Source organism: Neopelma chrysocephalum, unplaced genomic scaffold (genome assembly GCF_003984885.1).
Source record: "Neopelma chrysocephalum unplaced genomic scaffold, ASM398488v2 Primary Assembly neopelma1_73b, whole genome shotgun sequence".
NCBI lineage: Eukaryota > Metazoa > Chordata > Aves > Passeriformes > Pipridae > Neopelma > Neopelma chrysocephalum.
In genome coordinates this window covers 4,710,266-4,732,136 of record NW_020897734.1, presented here as the reverse complement: position 1 = coordinate 4,732,136, position 21,871 = coordinate 4,710,266, and the positions used below count along the sequence as shown (strand labels likewise).

The window sequence follows — 21,871 nt, the reverse complement described above, 5'->3', positions numbered from 1 at the left end:
GTGTTAACCCAGAGACTCCAAGGCATTAGGAAAACTTGTTCTGAATCTGGTAAGTTGAAAAAGGCTATGGACTGGTATGTGCTGGGGAAGAGATTGTTGTGGGTGAAAAACTGCAGAAAAACTCCAAGAGTCAGAGAAATACTGGTGAACAAGGAGAGATTACAAACTTGGAAAGCGTTGAATAATTGTCAGTCTACCCATGTGCTTATGTGCCTGGTATGGAGAATTTGAGCTGAAGAAGGAGACTATTTGAAGTGTTTGGAAGGTGCACCCACTGGGAGATACCCACATGTCCCCTTGGTTGAGATTGGCTGGTGGTGGGGACATATCAAAGGGCAGTGCTGTACCAAGTTCATCACTGCTCCCAGGCATCAGCCTGAAGCTGGTGCTTGAGCACTTGTTCTGAAACAGTACCACCACTCCTACATGAAACACTATTCATCTATCTCAAAGGCTCTTTCGAGGCAATTTATCTGAATTTTATTAAACCTATTCCATTACAACAGTAGGTGTCAAGATTACAGAGATAGTGTTGGAATACAAGTGCTCGGGAGGAGCAAAGATTCGAAAGCCTTCCACCATCTGCCACAGAGCAGCTCGTGGCTCTGGGTGTGGTGGCCCAGGACAGAGGGGAAGGAGACATGGTCCATCGTCTGCGTGCAGAGCACAGGGAGACAAGGCTGGCAACACAGGACTAGGGGATGCATGGCAACCAGCGTGGGGAAAACAAGACTGAAAGGTTTCATATCTGGCAGCTTTAGACCATGTGTTTTGGTATCATTTGCAAAGGGGATGTGAAACTTCAAAGAATTTCTCAGTGTGATGATGGTAAAAGGGATGTGAGCCACCTTGACCTCCTGTGCAGGTGACTCTGTGGAAGTGTGTAAGTACTCCCTGACACCCCTCTACATCACAATACAGTAGTTCCTAACAAACATATTAAGTATTCACATTACAGTAGGAAAATAAGAAAGATATTAATTATTTAGCAGGTTACTCAGGAGGCTTTCTAAATAAGAGTTGAGGAAGAACTTTAGAAGTGTTTTCAGAAATAAAAATACTGGTTGAAATTCTCCTCACTTCTCTCTAAGCAGTCCTTTTGAAACCAAATAATTTTCTATGAATACATGGAAGGATATGTCTTGGGTAGAGAAAGAAAAAAAGCAGAGATGGGCCTGAAGTACAGCCTTTCTGTGAGAGATTGGCCAGCCCACAGGGAGGATATATCAGATATGTTGACACTTTCAGCTAAAGTGAATTTCCTTTAGTTCAAATAAGAGACATGCTTTGGGAGTAGGAAGATTCTGGATATAGTCCCAAAACCTTCCACCCCCATTCCATGTGCTTCTGCCAGCATTGGTGGTTTAGTTACATGAGGGGTAGTGGCTTGAAATGAAAATAAATAAATAAATAAATAGGTTCAGTTCAACAAACTTTTTCATCTGATGGGAACTCTGAGTTAATTTACAGGCAGGTATGTAACGAGGGCACCAGCCTGCTGCAAGCCTGCAATGCTGTCAGTGCAGTAACTGCATTATTAAATGTTGAGCGTGAACCTGAGTCTCAACAGTTTTTTGTTTAGGAAACAGCAGATATGCACATAGATTATTCTGTTGTTGTTCTTGTTCTTAGGCAGTCGATTTTACTGTGTAGCAGAGGGTCAAAAGTCTGCTGCAGGTCTCTCTCCCTTTTGTTAGGTAAATAAGTCAAACATTTATTTTTTTTAAGTGTGCTAAGAGAATACAAGATGCTTTGTATTAAGCTATTTAATTTCTCTGATGGAGGACTCAGAATTAGTCTTGCTCAAGGATTTTGTGCTTCACCTCCAGCTACTGAAATGGCTTTATCCAGTTAAGGGCCAGGCTTAATTATCCCGAGCTTGATGACTGGAACACCTATAAATGTCCCTGCTTAAAGGCTAAATGCTGCCCCAGTTGTCTTTGTACCATCTCTTAGTGTTCTTTTTATTTTATTAAGCATAGAAAGATTTTTCTCCATACTTCTGGGCAGCATCTCTCTCCCTGCAGTTGGGTTTTATACTGATGGCAGCCTGGGCTGCACACCAGGGTCACAGGTTGGTTCTTACTATTTCAACTGTGGCCTACTCATAATTTGTCTTTCCTATATATTTCTTCCCACATGGTTAAACCATCCTTTCCACCAAATATAGAAGGCACTTTATCAGTTTTATCTGTAAACTTACACCCTGCCTATCATTGAGGTACCTGTCTGTATTACTGTAGAATTTCCCTTCATCTAGTTTAATAACCTTTTTCTGGATGAAAAAGGAGATTCAAAATGTTCTTGTATTTGAATGGATTTTAAGGCCTGAGCAAATCAAGGTTTTCCATTTTGCTATTTCTCTGAAGTTTTCCTGAGACAGAAGAGGCATTTGGCACAGCAGGTCATCTCTGATGGTGTCTGAAAACAAGGCTGCAGTCACAGGGATATAGATGGTGTCTGCTCTAATGAGTGCAGGTTACATCAAATTGTTTAATGAGTCGGTGCAGTTGTGTTAACCTTGTTGCATATCTGAATTAATGGCTTGGAAGGAAGTTTGAGAGCCTACTTTGCTAGAAACCCAATCAAACAGCAGCCTGCCATATTGTACAATGACACAAAATAGCAGAATTGGAATTTTAATTTGCCTCAGACTGTGTGTGATCCTTTCTATTAATTAAAAAACCACGTAGCAACAGACACCAGGTGTTAAAATAACAATCCCAGCAGTGAAGGTGCTGGCTCTACACATGTAACCATGGGTGGTCATTTCACATCAATAGTGACTTTCTTTTAATTTTAATGGCAGTGAGCTGAGCTCCTGAGCAAACGCAGCCCTGCCCATGGTCATGTCAGGCATCCTGTCCCTCCTGTCTGTCAGGAGCTGTGCACATCGTGCCTGCCAGGCTGAAAACAGTTTCCCCTCAAGGGGAAAAAAGGCATATTTTTTATTGCACACATGGCAAATTACCAAAGCAGAAGCTTTAGTGCAGTTGCAGTAGGGAAACCATAGAAGAGATGAAAAATTACAAAGTGCAGTAGGGAAATGGGAGAAACGACGGAAAATGATGAAATGTAATGGTAGTTCTGAGAATGCAGCACAAGCTGAACAGATTGTGGAGGTTAACTGGAGGGGCCTGATAGATAACCCTTTGTGCAACTGAGTGGAGGTTCTGTGAATGACACATTTTTGTTAATAACAGTGACCCTGAGGCACTAGACTTGGTTAGCAACCTATGGTTACTGAGAAAACCAAGACGTTGTCTGAGTATACATTGAGATGTAAAGAAGAGAAGCAAGGGTGATGTGTTCAGAGTTGGAGGGCATGTTGGGTTCCTAATTTAAAATGAGATCATAATGAAAATCAGAGACTCAAAACTGAGAAGGCTTAGTAGAAAATCGTCGCTTAATGTTAAAAATAATAAAAAAAGGCAGTTTAATTTACCACCAAGCAGAGTCTCCTCAAATCAGTGTACAAGTTTTAAGTAGGAAAACCAAAGCAGTGCTACAGCAAATGAGATTGTAGTGCCCAGCTCCAAGGAAAGCAGAAATCCAATCTGCAGTTGCAGAGTACAAACAGGGAAACTTCATACTGAGTCATAAATTCACTTACACAAAAACCTTTAAGACCTGGATGAGTAAAAATACACTTTTACCTGGTGGTGGCTGATATATTGGTACCATGGTCCGTGTGAGAGCTGAGATTAAAATAAAGGCTGTGAAGAGAAACCTCCGAGGTAAGGCACACACAAAGCAGCTGGTAGGAAGATTGTTCCTTTGGTGAGGGCAGGAGAGGTAATGCCTGACCGTGTTGGAAAATCATTGTGAAGTTTTTTTGTGAAGTAGGATGTCAGGTTTGGATTTGCAGACGTCACACAGGAGTATGTGTTGAAAGAATTTAGCAGATAAAAAGGCACTTTGCAAGAGAATCAAAGCTAAAAGATGCATGTAAAAATGGAGAAGGGAAATCTGCATTTCTACCAAATATATAAAGAAAGTAAAATGAAAGAATGAGATACCATTAAAGAGTTTAATAGTCAAAGGACAAGATGCAGGGGGGGAAGAATAATGTGACCAAGAAACCAAATCAACACCTGCAATTTTGCATGTGAAAATGAATCATGAAACTTTAGTAGTTTAGGGTCAAATTAGCAAAGATTAATTTGTGTATACTGGAAAAATGGCCTATCACTTCTTGGTTATGATTGCTATTATTGAATGGCTTTGGTGAATACAACCGCAAAGTCTGTAATCTTACATGCAAATCAATATTTGCTAGACATGATATATTGACAGAAAAGGACAGATAATGAATCACAATTCGATTGCTTGGAATTCACACTTTTTTTGCAAAAAGACATGATTTAAACTGTGTAACTTTGAACCTGCAGTTTAATGGTCTTATGGAAAGAAATGCTATAGAAGTTGGAGAATCAGCTTCACATTTACATCAACTTACTTTCAGGGCAGCACTAATGATACTGGGATTTTTGTTAGCTGAAATCATATTTGACAGATCTCTTCCACTTCTCCTGGCAGAGTTTTCCCTCTTTTGCTCTCTCTTCCTCTGTCTCTTATTCTGCTCCAGAATAAGACTTGCAATTAAGCAAATGCTTTGTCACTAGAGTCTGTTTTCTTGGAAAGACTTCATTTAAAAAACAAAAATTAAAAAAAAAAGGCAGAATCTTGGGCTGGAAACTTTGCTTTTCTGTAGAAAAACTTTATTTTGAATGTTTGCATTTTTCTTCTGTCAAGTGCTTTCTCCCACTTATGTCCTTTCTGACAAGTCCTGTGTCAGGTGCAGAGAACAAAAGTGAAAGGAGAAAAAACAAATAAAATAATAAATAGATGTTAAGAGTGCCAAGGACAGCAGTTGAAGTTTGCAAGTTTTAATTCCAATCAGATGTGAGAAAACTGAAAACTAATTTAAGGAAGGAGTGTGTGGCAGCCTCACTTGTTGCCAAGTTGTGCTTCCAGGGCCCATGGAGTGGGGCTGGAGATGGGGAGAAGATGGTGACAGTACTCCTTGGGGATGAAGTTCCATATCTGGCATTGAAGCAGCTGAGAGGATGGGTGCTGGAAGGTCAGCTCCTGAGCCAGAGTGAGGGCAGATGTAGCTGGGCTTGGCAGTTTGTCTGAAGCAGCCTGAAGGTATGAACAGTTACCAAAACCCTGAAGGTAACTTGTGTTGTTCTTTCCTTCCTTCCTTCCTTCCATGGCTGCTGAGGGGATATTCAGAGCAGGACCAAACTCTCATCTCTTATGCATTACCAATCACCTAGTAAACAATAACTTTCTGTCAGTAACAACCTAGATTCACACCAGGATCTGCATCCATTCCCAGAGCTGTCACTTCTTTCTCTTAATAATTTATTTGCTTCTGTAATTGCTTTGCAGGGATTTCATCCAGAGAGTGAGTCTTCAGCACAGATCTTAACATCTGAGATATATAGATAGATAGATAGATAGATAGATAGATAGATATATACAGGTTGTGGGGCATGCTGAAACATGCTGATAGTTATCAATACTTGCCATGCACCTGGGTGGTCAAACTATGCAAAAACCAGTATGCAAATATGTTTGGGGAAACAGATTGCCACTCTGTTCCTGGCTGTGTAACAGGCAAGCTGGTTGTGGCTTATTAATATTTTCACGATCTCTGTTTTAATCATGAAATTATTGGCAGATGTCAAGGAGTAGATCTGAGCACACTGAATAAGAAACATACACTGTAATTACTGGGTTAAGGCTCAAGTAGTTGGATCAAAAGCATCTGCATTTAAACTGTGTATTGTGGTACATACCAGACTCACAGTCCTCTGAGGATTTAGACTTGACCACAGCTTCCCTTCCAGGCTGTGTGTGTTGGTCTCTTGCAGTGGGGAGAGTGAATGCTTCATCTCAGGAGCCTTGGGAACCATCAGGAATTCCCAAGGTTTTGGCGTAGCCATCAAGACCCTTCCCACAGCAGTAGACAGAGGGAATGTAGTGGGATAGGGACTGGCTGTGGTATGTTTGAAGAGCAGAATGGATGGTGAATCATCATTTAGGACTGTTTCTGTGCAGTAAGTTCACGTAGATCCTTCCAAGCTCTTGTAAGAGTCTACCCCTCAAACATTTCAAATCAGTGCTCCACCACTTCCCCTCTCACATTTTGTCACCTCTCACTAGATTCCCTGTAGGTACATCTGTACATATCTCCTCTCTCTGACTTACAACAAACCTTTGTACTTCACTGTGCTTATGCAATACGTTTTTTTTTCTCTGCATGCCTCACCAAATATATTGTATATATTAATATAATTACTGATACAGTTATATCTATGCATGCCCTTCTTTTAGGAAAAGTCTGCATGTTCTAGTACTTGACTGTGTTGGTGCCTCAGTGTTTCACAGCAAAGATCCCCCCATCGATTTCATGCTGTGCATAATTCACACTTTACATTGAGTGTGTTCACTGAGCAAAGCCAAATTGACAAGGTAAAGACAACACAGCAGAGCTTACAAAGTTATATCACAGAGAGTGACCAGAAGCTGTAAAGGCCTCTGCTAGATTACTCTGCTGTCATTCTTTGCTGAAGGATGAAGAGAGTGTGAAAAATGATTGGCACATTTTTCAAACATATTTCACATCTTCATCTTCCAACTGTAGAGCTTTGGACTTAAATACCCTTGAATTGGAGGAGGAGGACTGGAGTAGCAACTGATGTGTGCTTCCAAGGGGAGAGTTTAGATCTTTTCCTTTAGGTACAATAAGTTTACAAGGTTGTAATTAAATTTGTGAATGTAGACCACTAGTCCTGTGCAGAGCTCAAATTAACCTCTAAAATATGGCACTGAAAATTCTAGGAGATGAAAATATGTTGTTTATAGGCATATCTGTGGCAGGCAGTACAGGAGTCTCCTTTTCCTGCAGAAGCTTCTAGCTGATGTCAGAAAAAGGTAAATGCTGTGAGAGCCTGCTGTTAAAGGATCCACTGTACAGGACAAAAGTGTGGGTCCCAAAAATAAGGCAGGAATAGTGAAGACTTTTCCAGGGGAAACAGTTGTGACTGTAGTAGGGAAGGACTGGTGAGGAGTCTATAGAATTTTGCATTATCCAGGTAGTTCTGACGGAAAGAAACAGGTTTTCAGCATCATCTGGCTCTTCAAAACCTGCTGTCATTTCTGTTCTCTGCTGCCACCTTGGTCCTCCTGGTTTTCTGCAGGGATGTGCCCACCAAGGAGTGGGAAAGGTGGAGATGAGGTTGGGGATTGATACTCAGTTCAGATGGAATTTCATCTGCTGCTTCATCTGTAGTAGCATTTACACAATAAATATAACCTTGCAGTAAAATAAATAGACTATAGCTGGTCAAACAGCAGCTGTCTGCTGTCTGTGGCTCTGCTTGTCTGCCAGCCCTGGTTACCTGATGTGTTTTATAGGAGCACTTTTGTGTGTTAGTTGGCTGCTGTACAGTCTTTGAGTAACAGGATTGGACCAGAGCTCACATTTGCCAAAGACTATGCGTCTCTCTTGCAGAAACTATAAGTATCACCTTATAAATCTATGTATTGGCATTTCTTGCCTTTGATGCTTTTGCTGTGAAGGAAATGGAATTGGATTCAAGGAACATTTTATTGTTTCAGCAGGATCCTTTTCTATGACGCTTTTTCATTTGTTCTAAGCCAGGGCCTGTTTCTGAGTTTCATAACAAATAATATTGGGGAAAAAAGTGTTTTCTTAGTGTCATTAGCTCCAAACTTTGTGAAGACTACTGCTTGACTCCTTTTAGGACAGGCTGAGGGAGTTTCTTTGTGAGATAGTACATTACAAAAGTAATTACAAAACAGTAACTTAAACATGAATTCAGGGAAAACATCATTCCTTGGTAAAAAATCCCCATGCGAACATTACTTAAAATATTTATACTAACACTCATCTGCATTAAGCAATCACTTATGGCATAATGTTATTCTTGAATTCAAAAAGCCTCCTTGTTTTTGTTTCACTGAAGGTGGCACATCTGTTGGAAATTTTCCGTGATTTGTGTGCATTTACATCAACATTTGGCAAGAAAAAATTAGTTGTGAGGAGAAATTTACTTTCAGAAAGGTTCACTTGATGGCATTTTGCAGCATCAAATGGCCCATCTCAAAAGAAAAGTAGTACCTTGATCTAGCTAATTTGATCAGCATAATTTGATTTGTGACTGCAAAACATTTGATCTATAAATTAAAAAGCAGGATTTAAATCAGTGTAGAGGGGGCAAGTGCTGTAGGTTAGTTCTGATCTGGGAGACAGTGACATGTGTCTTGGGGGCATTTGTTTGGATCTGAGGATTCAATCTACCTGGAAATGCTTCTTCAGACTCAGTTCCCTTGCAAACCCTTCTTGTCCTGGACCTTCTGCCTCTGCTGCCTTGGGGGCAAGGTGGCTTTAGTCAGCTGTGACATCTTGCTGCTTCTTGATGGGGAAGATGAGGCTACTCTGTGCTTTGTCTACTCTTGGTGAAGATCCAGAGGGGAAGGAAGATTGTCCAGCACAAGTGATTTCAGAGCAGTGAATTGTTTCAGGGAAGGCATGCTGGCAGCTTGACCAGAAGTTCTTGTCGCTGCCTTAATTAAATAAATAAGCAAGCAATTAAATAGAAACTGTGGCAGCCTCAGAAGTGAAATGGTCCCCTGCCTCCCTCCCTCCCCCCTGTCGCTCTGTGTCGCTGGCGGCAGAGCAGCACTGCAAGCTGGCTGCATTTCACGAGATGGGGCTAAATTTCCCAAGAAAAAAAATATCCAGAGGGACAAGACGCGATACTCTCATTTCTGACATCTTAAGCTTGTCACAGATGCCGAGCCTGTTTCACCCAATGTGATTATCTCTCCCTCTGTCAAGGAGGCAGATGCCTCAGCTAGGAAATATCATCCCCAGCATGTCATCTGGATGCTATAAATGGAAATAGGTCTTTACAAAGCCAAAAAATATATTTAGTTGCAACTATGGGGAGAGGGAAAAAAAAGGAGAAAATGAATAAATAAAGTCTGGACCCTTCAGAATTGCAACAAAGGAACAACAAAGCACTTAGGTTGGCCCTAATCATCTGCAAATGTTGATGCATTCATTAAATGTAGACTGCGGAGATAAAAGTTACTCTTCTGTCACTCCTTTTATCTCTACCTGAAGCATTCACTTGCCAGTCAGGTTTCTGTGTGCAAGCCATAAATATTCAGCTTTTTTCTGGAATAGTTTTTACCCAGTATTTGTTTGTTTTCATCTAAACTCTCCATATGCCAGAAGCAGCAACAGCAAAATGGTGTGAGCCAGAGGTGTGCATTTAGGTGACTTAGCTTTGGATACCCTGCAAAGGCCTTATCTGACCAGGACTTAATAGCCCTGTGATGAAGAGTAAGCCAAAAATAAAATTAAAATCTTAATGGTTTAGGTATGAAGGAAATTTAAACATTGTCCATGCTGCAGTCAGTGCTGAGGACAACTCTTATGTGTTGTGTTGCTGCTCTGTGGGACAGGCACGAGTGGCCAGCAGAGATTAGTTATTAAGGCTCAGGTTTTAATAGCTTTTTGTGTGTAGTGCTGACTAAGCAGTCTCAACTGCCAGTGTTTTAAAGGCCGTTCAGGAGAAACCAGGGGGACATTTTACAGAGTGTTTCACTGAATGCAAAGTTGGGTCGGCCAAAAAATGTGGACTTGTCTGACTGCAGCTTGAGAGTAAAAGTGTCCTTTTGAGTTTTTAATTTTATAGGAACTGAAAAAATTGTTCTTGGGCACCTCGCACTCCCTGTTTTGTTGTTGGAAGAGTATCTTCATGGCAAATAAATGGGAAAAATAACATCTGTGCAGTGCTGTAGGGAATGCATGCAGAGCAGAATCTGCCTGCAGCGTGAGCCATTAAGGGTACAGCAAAGTGATAGAAACATTTAAAATGTTCTCTTGACTTCGTGCTGGAGCATCTGTGTTGAATTCCTGGAAGGGGGAAGGTCGTACAGACCTTTTGTGCTGGTCAGCCTGGCTCTGCAAGGCACACAGGTCCTTGTCTGGCTTTTCTGTGATTGTAATCAGCTGGACAGATTTCCTTACATGGGGTCTGAGATCAAATTAAAATCCTGTTGGCTCTCATGGGGCTATGAGAACCCAACCAAATCTTAGAATGAAGTAGGATTTTGTTTGTTACTGTTGCACAGATTAATTAGTTGCAGGAGGCTTGGTGACATCACATCAAAGCACAGTTGTATCTGTTCGCTCTTCCAGGAGGGAGGAATGTGGAGATGCAGTTAGTGATGAACCATACTTGGTATTTTGCCCTCCCAGTTCTAAAAATGTGTAGGAATCATTGAAGGTTGAGACCCTGCATTTTAATTCTTATCCTGAAATGTGTCCCATTGCTTTTGAGGCCCTTTAGGTTCCTAGCTTTCAGTGTGGCTGTGTTGCTGCCAGCAGTGAGAATAGACTGTGTGTCATTATACCCAGCTCCTGCCCCCTGTCACAACTCATGAGGCTGTGGTCATAGACCCATGCAGTCCTTTTTTGCCCTTGCCCTGTGTAGAAGAGAAAGAAAACCTTTCCTGTGGTCCCTCTCCTCCTACCAGACCTTGCCTTTGGGGAGGAGAAGATGTTGTCAAGGGCTTCTCCCTGGGCACTGGCTCTGCCCACACTGCGTTTGCAGGGCCACTTGCAAGGGATGCAGAGGTGGGGTGGACTCAGGGCCACGACAGGCTGTCAGGTGTACATGTGGCTCCAGCCTCCTGGAGCTCCTGGGCAGGCTCATGGGCTGCTTCTTGGAACACTGATCAGGTTAATGGGAAACAAACAGCCTGTGATTCCCCATGAAGAAATTCATGGAGAAGTTGACTCTGGAATGTTTTACTGAAGACTCGTCTGAGAATGCTGTTATCCTGCCTCAGGTTCATTAGCAGATATTTGTAGGTTTGCTTTTCCTCCTCCTGGCTTCCCCTTCCTCTTTCCTTCCCACCCCTGTGATTGCCTGGCCTTCAGTGGAATTTTGTTGCTCTTCATTACTTCAGTTCCCTACCCAGAGGCTGTCATTTTTATTTATTTTGGTATTCTAATTTAGCATCAGAAAGAAAATAACATTTGACCAAAAAGAATTAGAGGCAATAACTTTTTCAGAGAACTAAGCTTTTGAAAATTAATTTTTTTATTCCATTTAATTTCATGGATGCACAATTTCTATTACACATAGGCCAACTAGGGTTGCAGCAGCTGTAAAAAAAATATGTATTTTAAGTCTTGTAATGTGTTATTTATGAATGCATTATAGTTATAATAATTCATTTATGGGACTATTGTGACAACAGCACCTTATCTTTAAAAATGGGAATTTGCAATACGAAATAGTTAATTAACAATAAGAAAGAGAATAAACTGAGAAGGTGCATACAAATTGACAGCACTAACAGAGTAACAGCCAGCCTCTGTATGAGTCTGAATAGCACAGAAACTGAGAAAGCCTAATGGAGGCAGAAAAAGTCTTAACATCTGTAGAAACTTAGAAATTAGTCTGGTTTCTGCAAATCTCATCTGTCATAACAGAATTGTTGGGAAACTCATTAGACTTTACAGACATGTTTCAGAGAGAATTGCAGTGGTAAAATAAATGGGATCCATCACAACTGTGCAAAGACCAGTGGATAACTTAATCCTTCATGGGACTTGCTTGGAAGTATCAGAATACATTTGCCAGATGCAAGATAATGTCAAGTAAATATTTAACGCTGTAATCACACAACAGCGTGTTAGAGCATAATAAAAGACACTGAAAGGGAGTTAAATGCTTTCAATTTAAGCAGATCATTTAAATGAAAGGAAGCAGCGATGCAATTTTACATCTAGATGCAGTGTTCACCTAACAAGTAAGTGGCAAGGGCAAGCAAACACTTGAAGTTGCTGAGAACTGGTAGAGACTCTCTAGTGGGGTATAAATGGTTTACCATGCATTCTTTGTTTACAGCATCAGTTTTACTGTAGTTTTGCAGCTGTGATGCTTTTGTCCTGTGTGTTGACTGTCGCTTTCCTGCACGGAGTATGTGGTGCTCAGGAGTTTTTGGTGAATGCTTGAGGGGAGTTGTGTTGTCAGAGTGCATCCAGGGCGTAGATGGACACTGCTGAGTACACCTGGACTCGAGAGAGCCTGCTTACATTTTTGCCCTTAAAAAGCTAGTGTAGAACTTTCAGCTACTTCACTTCTTGTCTTCTGGCTGTTTCATTTGTTCTGGGTGGTTGAGAGATGGACATAGAATCATAGAGTGGTTTGGGTTGAAAGAGTCCTTAAAGATCCTCTAGTTCCAACACCCTTCCATAGGCAGGGACACCTCCCACTAGACCAGGTTGCTCAATGCCCTGTTCATCCTGGCCTCGAACACTTCCAGAGATGAGGCATCCACAGCTTCTCATACAATCATAGAATCAATAAAGTTGGAAAAGACCTTCAAGATCGTGGAGTCTGACCTTTGACTAATCACCACCTTGTCAACTAGACCAGAGGGCTGAGTGCCACATCCAGTCTTTCCTTGAACACCTCCAGGGATGGTGATTCCACCCCCTCCCTGGGTGGCCTGTTCCAATGCCTGACCACCCTTTCAGTGAAGAAATTCTTCCTGATGTCCAACTTTGGGAAAACATGGGCTGTCCCTGGTTTTCTGGCCAGCCTGGGGGATTGGCCTATTTCTGCCTAAAACTTCAGTCAAATTCCTATTATTTTTCACTTTTTGGAGTATAAATAAATGAGATACAGTGTACATACAACCTGTCAGTTCTCCACACAGTTTGTTTTGTTCATCCACAGCTGTTTCAGGTGCCCTTCCAGGCTACTGCCCACAGTGGGACACTTTGTCTAGACATGATGTGAAGTTAAAGCTCTTAGTCACACTCTATTAATATATGATATGCAAAACATTCCTGGAGAGAAGCTTCAGCACTGAACTGTCAGATATGGCCAAGGGAAGCTCTCTTTTGTTGTCTTACCTGGTGGGAGAGAGTGACTTCTGCTGGGTAAGGGCAAGGTCTGAGCCCCAGTGACATGAGCAGCCTGACCCAGCACGGCTGTGGGAGCTCTCTGGTGGTTGAGTCAACCCTAGTGTCAGCTCCTCAGCTGTGAGACACAACAATTACAGCAATAATTCAGGTCAGAAAATTGACAGAGCCATTTAATGTATGTGAGAGTGACAGTGAGTCATCTCTGATCATTGTGTTTAGCAGCCTGGAGATCCACAGGCAGGCAGGACAGCCGCACTCCCACATCTACATGACAGTTCAGGACAAGGAGAAGCAGCTCACAGTCACTGTTTTCTTCCATCCAGAGAGGGCTTCACGTGGATTTGACCCCAAAAGACTAAGACAGGTAGGACCTGTTGGGGAGTGGGATAAGCACGTCTGTCATCTGCAGCCTTTATCCCCTTCTCTGTAGTGTGTTGCCAATCAGGTGCATGCAACAACGAGCACATTAGCCTGTGTCAGTTATGTATCTGGTGTGAAATTAATAGATAAAGGTGGATTAAAATGCTAATAAAATCTGGCAAAATGCTCTTTAGAATTTCAGTTCAGGAGCAGAGTACATTGGTAGCATGGAAGTTACAGATTAGTAAATTTAAAAGTAAGAGGAAAGGTGAGTTTCTTTGCAAGCTGCTAAGACCTCGTTTCTTAAAAAAATTCTTTGAGAAGCCTTTAAACATTAATTTTGAGTTTTCCAGCAGTCACTTAAGATGCAAGTGGAGTTGTGGGGGCTAATATTAAAAATACTGTAGCTGCTTGTGTGGCATACAGGGCAAGAAACAGTAGAAGGACTCCTGCTACTGGTGATGAGGAACTGTGCAAATACTGCTGAGAACACAGTTTGCAAAATTGAACTGTCCAAAGCAACTCAGTGCTCAGTAATGAGGGTTTGCAGGCCCTGTGTACTCGAGCACTTGTTTTGACAGTTGTAAGGGCCAAATATTCAGCAGCTGCAAATTGCTCTGGAGCTTTTCTTGATTTTTTTTTTTTGTTCAGATGGAGCTGGTGTGAATTCACAAGTTCCAGACATTTACAGCAGCAGAGTCTTTTCCATGTTTCAAAGTTTTTGAATCAACTTCCAGAATAAATGTTTTAATTTATTTCCAGTTATGTAAAGGCTCAGTAGGCATAAATACAGTAATGATACAAATAGTGACTTGTCTCTAATATGGATGATTTCAAAGCAGTAAAAAAGTGAGTGTGGAATCCCCAGAGGCAGCTTCCCAACTTCAATATTCAGTATGCAATGTCCTTAGTTTGAAAAGAGTGGCTTTTTCTTCTGCTACAATAAAGACCACTTCCTACATCCTAAACACTAGAAGCTAATTTATAGCTCAGTGTTGAAACAATGTCTTTTTTCTAAGGTACACATTTGTCTTTGCTAACTTTGATAGACTGTTGTAAGCTAGAGCACTGCAGCATATACTTCGTGCACTGGAATGTGAAATGTGATGATTTTTTTTCTTGGAGCTCTCCTGTGCTTGCTGCCTTGGGTTGTTTTTTATGTCATTTACGGTGCTGAACATCAATGCGAGCATATTATGCAATGTGGTATAAAAATACACAAAGGCAATAAACTCCACTGTTCTTTCTGCTTTGACAGCACAGCCATATTTGATCATTTTGCCTTTTGATTTCTGGAAAAGTTAATTCCAAATAGTGCATTGCAGCCTGAGCATTTATGTATGCGTGTGTGTGTGCATCGTACAAGTTCCCGGTGCAGAGCCGTCTCCCATGGCTGGCAGGGGGGTGGTAGCTGTGCAAGCTCAGGGAGCAACAGCCACCTGGGCACGGAGATCACCAGGAGAAACATCTGAATTTCATGCTAAGTTGTGTGGAAATGTGTGCTGGTTTGTAAAAGATCTAAATTTTATTTCTTTATTATGACCTTGTCACTGTGCCCTTCCCATTGGTGACAACGTGTCACTCAGTTATGAACAACTGCACGACACGTTGGCCTTGGCTGGGCTGTTTTGAGCAGACCAGTGATCTGCTGGGCCAGAGTCACTGATCTGAGTTATTTTTAGTTTGGCTTAAGCACAGTACCTCTTGGGTTTTAACTCCTTTTTGCTAGTATGTAAACACATAGCATCGAAATTCCTTTTGGATCAGGTCTACTGTGCCAGTGCATTTTTTGTGCCAGGAGTGTGCACAGCCATCTCCATGCACACACAGACATCGCTGTGATTGTGCTCTAAGCTACACCCATGGCAGCTTCTGTAGTTTATCTTCCCTCATTGCTTGCACACCTCCTCAGTGAATTAAGGCTCCGTGCAGCATCGGTGCTCCTGTCTGAGCAAAGGCAGCGTAAAACAGTGGGAGGAACAAAGAAACCTTGTTGTGCTTACACAGCATGTCTTGGTACCACTATCAGTCTGTGTGGGGGAGGTTGGCTTCTCTGTTTTTTGGAACCAAGAAGGTCCTGCTCATCCACCACTCATGGGCAGGGCAGGGAGAAGAGAGCTGCCAGGACAGGTCCCTGCAGAGTCCGCTTGGAGAGGGAGGAGCTAGCTGGTAGCTTCATGCTTGCTGAGGTATAGTTTGCTCCAATTTCTGCTGCGAGCTTCTGTCTGTTCAAGCTAATAAATGGGCAGTGAAAGTCCTCCTCACATGCTCCCTGATCCGTCAGGTTGGTGTCTTTAGCCAAGTCACTGCACATTCGCTGTTCACAGCAAGGTGGTGAAATCCTTCTTGCAGTCTGTGACCCAGCGCTGATCACCTCTCTCGTCTTGTCTGTCATTTGGTGCAGCAGCTGTCTCAATGAATTGAAAGCTACTGCTTTAAGTAAAATAATAATATAATTTAAAGTCATACTGTGTGAAAATTTTTACAATTCTGGTGCAGTAAGGCCTCTATTATATGGCAGATGTGCTGCCCAATATGTGGAAGTACCACAATAGTGTGCAAAAGAAAGATGTTGGGTAGTTGAGAAAGATCTCGGTGTACAAAACATGTAGCTGGGCTCTACAAGCATGGTCATTAAGGCGGACAGTAACAGAAAAACAAGTAGTTTAATCTTCTGCTAATTTGGTTCAGTGCTGATTAAATTGATTAACAGTGAAAAGTGAAACCCCTCTGTGTATATACAGCGTGTTGTAGGTACATTGTGTAATTGCACATGGATTTGTGTCGTGTCTGAAAGGCTTTAGGGAAGTGCAGAGAAGGGAAATATATCTTCAAATACAATTGCTAAACCTGTGTCAAGTGAAGGCTTCTGAAAAGCAGCCCTTTTATTTCAGAAGAGGAGAAATGCAGTATTGTGAGTGTTGTTGCACATCATCCTCCATTGATAGGCTGTTCAAGTGGATATAATGACTTAACACTTCATGGGCCAGATGGGGGGAAAAAGATGACTAATTATCAGATTATTTGATGTGAATTATTCAGTCACAGTGTTGGTAACTGGGCTGGGGAAAGCTGCTCCAGCAGTGGCTTCTGCAGTAGGTAACACGCTGGTGAATAGAAGTGGCTGTGTAGGCAGAGGTCTCTTGGTTGTGTCAATGACTCCATTGAGGCCACAGTTGAGTAGGATTTTCAAGGGTGCTGGAACTTGCTGAGGAAATGTTGGGGGTTTTCAACAAGTGATTTGTGTAAGATCACTTGTGGATGGAGATGAATTTAACTACAGCTTCAGCCCAAGAAAAGAATATGAGAAATTATTGCAGCCTTTCATTTGAATGTTTTAAAAATGTTTTGTGTACATGTGTGTTTGTGTATAGTGACCCTGTCTGTATAAGCCTAACCTTTAACATGTTACAAATAACTTCCACCCTTAAAATGGAGAGGAATATTTCAGGTTAAATTGGATTTGTTGTTTTATCCTTTCTGAAAGGATTTTTCTGCTGTTCATCTGACAGCTTTGTACACAGCTCTGGTCAGAGCCATGTACCTCTGTGGGCAGGGATGCTGATCCAGAGCAGTGTACAGGGTTCTGCTGCTTCCTAGGGCCATGAGAACACACTGTGCACTTCTCCATGGCACACTGAGGATTTTTGCTCCTGCTGGTTAGTTTTCAGTGCTTTGTTTTGAAATATCTCCTCTGAGGCCATTTCTCAGAGCAGCTCTTTCTGTAATGAGTTTGAATTTTAAAACACTCAATTTCTTGCGTCCTTCCTTTTGTTAATCCTTAGTAAATGAGGCAAATCATTGGGAGGTGTCACCTATCCTTTCATGAATGGTGCTTCTGTTCTTGGCTGCTTCTTCCAAGTGAAATGCCCAGGAGCTGCAGCAGTGCTGAATCTCTGAAGCAGACTCAAACTATTGTACTGCTGCTCATCTCCTGCTCCCAAGAGGTATGGCTGATCCTTTCAGATTTCCAGGAAGGATGCAGTCAATTGTTTGATTATTTTGTTGCCTTTTTCAGGCCACTCTTCCTTGTTTTTCTCTTCCAAGAGGATTCTGATTTTTTCTTAGTTCTTTCTTTGTGTTTTTTTATTTTTTGTTTTTTCCCCCCAACACTAGGGAAGTTATGTCTCCTTTTGTAGCCCAGCTATTGTCAATAGCTGCTGCATAAATAGGAAGAAAAAAGTACAGGCATTCCTACTTCTCTCAACTTCCCTTATCATTTGAAACTTTCTCCTAGCTCCAGATAGGGCTACATTAATAATTAAATTCTTATTAAAGTTACAATGCACAAGAGCATTCTAATATTTCATAAGCAGCAAACTATAGCTCTCCAAAGCTCTCTGAATTGTTACTTTTCCACTCATCCCTGGACCTTTCTAGCAGTTCTCTTGGCACATTCTCCTCTGCATGCCTGATTTTCATCACACTGCAAGGATATTCTCTTAGAAACAGCAGCATTCCTTGCTTTTCCTCCCAAACTTTGTCAATGGAGACCATAAGTTCACTGTTGTGCAGTGTGTGACACTGAGATATTCTCTGCTGTGAGCTGGTCAGTGTGGGTTTTGTGATAGACAAAGTGGTGAGTAAGGGGTTTGAGCAAACTCCTGTTTCCATCCAGAGTTGCTGGATACATCTCCTGTATTCCACAAGGCTTCCTTCCTTGTGTTGTTGGAGCAGAAAGAGGAATGTTCGATCCACAAGCTGTGGACTGGTGCGTTAGGTGGCAGCCACAACTTGATCTGCAGAGCCAACATCTTTGGTGGCTGTGCAACTTGGATGGCTCAGCTTCTGAAGCTGGACAAGCAGGTCCTGCTGCTTCAGTATCTTCCCTTGATCCAGCCCCTGCTTCTCATGAAGGGCCCCCAGTAACCCTCTGGTGTGCTCCCAGCTCTGCTATAAGCTGCTCTGTGTGCCTGTTGCTCCTCATACGCACACTCTAGAGAAAGGAATAGTACACTGTAAATTGCTATCTTGTCTGCTGTGGTGCATGGATCAACCCACCTGTTTGGAAAGCAGCCAGCTTGCATTTATTTTAGCAGATGGGAAAAGCAGGAAACCACTTGGAACAGGCAGGGAAGCAATATTCATTCGTTCAGGGGCAAGCACAGCAAAGCAGTGAACTGAGCTGCAGAGTTTAAATAAGTGTGGGCACATGTTTTGCATAGCAAACCCACAGATTCGGATGGCCGGAAAGGGAAAGGTGGTGGGTCCACACAATGGAGAGTAAATTGTGGCTATTAGCCCTTGATGAGCTCTTTATCACAGCTCGGATGCAGAAGGCTGACAGCACTGCCTGGCAGCACTGGGAGAGGAAACTGCAGTTCTCCCAAACCAAGCTCTTAAAATCACAGAATGGTTCAGGTAGGAGAAGACCCCTAAGATCATGAAGCCCAACCATGAACCCAGCACTGCCATGTTCACCACTAAACCATGTCCCCAGGTGCCACTTCTACACATCTTTTAAATCCCTCCAGGGATGGTGATTGAACCTCATCACTGGGCAGCTGATTCCAGTGCCTCACAACCCTTTTGGTGAAGAAATTTTTCCTAATGTCTGACCTAAACCTCCACTGGCACAACATTCTGCTGCTGACACCAGGCTTGGAGTGAAGTATTGATATGCTGGCTTTTCCTGTTTCTACCCTCATTATTCTCTGCAGCTGGAGGGATAGTGGAGAACACTACTTGTGCTCCTGATCCCTTAACCAGTCATCCCACAGCCCTGGAGTCTCTCTTGATTGCCCTTGGATTTCTTGTTGCAACTTCATTGCTGCCTATCTAAAAAAACCCAGTAAGGAATCAATAAATATCAATCAATCTGAGGGCTGTACCATGATAGGAAGCTTTCTCTTCACATCTGTAACTCAGGCCCCAGGGAGGCAGCAGATCTCCTTAGAAGTGGGTCTGGTTTTCACATTGGACCTTCTGTTCCCTTCATTGCATGTGGGCACAGTAAGGTCACAGTTACAGGCAGCTGCATCACTGAAAAATGACCAGATTAGAGTTGATCAAAGGCTGTTTGGCAGTAGAAGAGTGTCTGGAATAGCTAGGAAGTAAGGCTCTTTACAGAAATATTAGTGCCATTTCCACAGGGGAAAGAGGAGATGCATTTTTAGCAGCATTTATCAACAAATTTTTGATGTTGGATGTCATTGTCTTTATTATGCACAAAGATCTAAATGCAGCCTTATCTTGGCTAGCCTTTTTAGAGGATAACAGCCTATTACTGCTAGCAGTTAATCCAATTACTCTTTTAGGTCAAGGGGGAGTGTTCTGTGCAAATATTTTTGGAAGATCTGAAAAAAATATTCTGTATGGTTGACCCAAAGAGAGCATATTTCAGAATTTTTTAGCAGATCAAAAAGTTTCAAAATTCCTACATACATTGAAAGAAACATGTTTGAAAGAGCTGTCAGCTTTCAATTTTGATCACAAGACAACAGTTGCTTGTTTGAAAAAATGAAAATATTTCACAATGGAAAGTAGTTTCAAATCAGAAAATAAATCATTGTCTAAAATGATGGGGGAAATTCATTGATGTGAGAGCGAAGGTGGAGCTGTGCAAACCTGAAGAATTAATTCAACATGAAATGTTTTGCCTAAAGTAGATGTTAACCATATCATTTTGACTCACTTTATTCCTGGTTCTCTAATAAGGATTTCATTGACTGTATTGGAAGGGACTGTGAAGTAATTATGAGCAATCCATGTAAAGAAGGGAGGAAGTGCTGTCTTGGAGAGGAGAAATCCACCTGTGTATGAACTGCAAGAGATTTCAGTGAAGTTTGTTCCTACTTTATTGACAGTGAAGGTGTTGCACTTGATGGCCCATATTGAACATCCTGCTTTGCTCGTGCTTGACCAAGCCCTGGGAGTGGGAGGACTGCAGCATTCCATCTGCTCCCACAGACTTTTGAAGAGGGGGTTTCTGTTCACTGCTTCATTTCCATCTAGGAACAAGGCCCCCAAGTAGGTTTAGGATTTGGCAGAAATCTTTGGAGGTGCTCGTGCTGCAGCCTTGGTAGCAGTTTGGGGCTGTTTGGACAAGGCTCAAGCTGTAGCATGGCTGGCTGTGACTGCTGCTGGGGTAACAAAATCAATACAACCAACAAACCCTGTATTTGATGTGGGATTGAGAATCTTTCCCAGGGGCTAGGTAACTGCTTAGCTCCAGGCTGCAGCTGCCTGTATAGGTGTTTGGGAATCTCTGCCTTACACAGAAATCCCAGCAGGAGTTGTGGTGTTGGTTTTACCATAAGGAGTATTACTTGGACATCAGTGGTGAATTTTAAATACTCCTGTGACATTTATGCCATAAATAGGAAGTTACCCTGCCTTTCCCACCAGGCATAGAAGAGACCTCTTGGACCATATACTCTTCAATCCCAAAAGCCTCAACTTCTAATAACCAACTGCAATCTAATTGAGATCAGCAGTTTGAAAAATCATTAGTTCAAGTAGTAAAAGCCCTCTGTTGAGCAAGGACTTTGCTTCCCTGAGTATCTGAGCTCTTAGAGACAGCTACTGCCAATCTCAAAATTTATCCTCTATTTTTTTATGCAGCAAAACTGTCCTTTTAATAATATCAGTTGAAAAATAAGCACAGAGAAATAGTTGCCATAGAGGAAATTTATAGTATGGGTTTGAGAACAAAAGACCTGGCACTGCTTCTGTGTGAGAGGAGTGAAGGAGCTGGGCTGTCGCTGTCCTCTGTCACGGACCCCATCGAGCAGAAGCCTCCAGGGGTAGTGAGAGTTCATTTTGAGCCAAGTTTTAATTTCGAAATATCATCTAAAGAAAGTTGTGTCTTTCAAAAGGTATTTTTGCTGTTTGTAGGGTTTTTTTTAGTTTGGAATGAGCTGGTGAGTTTCTGGTGTGGTGCCTGATTTTGGTGTTATATTGGAAAAAAAAGAGTCGTGCAAAAGGGGGGACTCTAGAAATGGCTTGGTCTGAATAAAAATTAGAGACTTGGCTGCTTGTGCTTCATGTGATATCTGTCTTCATTGTAAAAACTGCAAGTCAGAGTCAACCAGACTTCTAAGTTGTGAGCACACAGCTGCAAGCTGAAAATAAGACTTCTGAGTGATGCAGAAGTGCCAGGGCTGTTTGGTAAGAATACTTCATCAAGATTTTGGCAAAGCTGGATAGCTAATGGTACAGATAGACTGTGTAGTCATTAAGAGGTTTTGAGTGTATTACAATCCCAGAATAGAATTAATTTTTTTAATTAGCTTGTATGTATTTTTGTGCCCTGAGTTTATTATGTTGTTCAGGTGGCTAACAAAGAAATCACACCTGAACTGGGATAAATTAGGGGGGAAACAAAGCAGTGATTAAAAGAAGCAAAAGGAATTGTTATTGCATGTATTCTGGAGAACTTTTCATGAACTGTCTCAACTGGGAAAATGTTATTACAGAAAATTACCTCACTTTTCCACCCTTCCCTGTCCTGGGCAGTCTCTTGAAGGAAGTTGTTTTGGAAAGGTTTTTTTAGTTTTGTTCCTGTACAGAGCTGAAAGC

General features: G+C 42.0%; 1 protein-coding gene across 8 annotated transcripts in view; it reads left to right on the top strand.

The window, feature by feature from the left end:
- The window catches only part of FGF13 (fibroblast growth factor 13), a 312,900-nt gene that overhangs the window by 173,220 nt on the left and 117,809 nt on the right, over nt 1-21,871 (top strand). The window contains exon 1 of one of the 8 annotated variants that reach the window (XM_027687257.1): nt 13,336-13,355. The exons of the other annotated variants lie outside the window; for them this stretch is intronic. The gene's annotated coding sequence lies outside the window, so the exon portion shown is untranslated. Of the gene's footprint in view, nt 1-13,335; nt 13,356-21,871 lie in introns of those variants that run through there. 8 annotated transcript variants of the gene reach the window in all.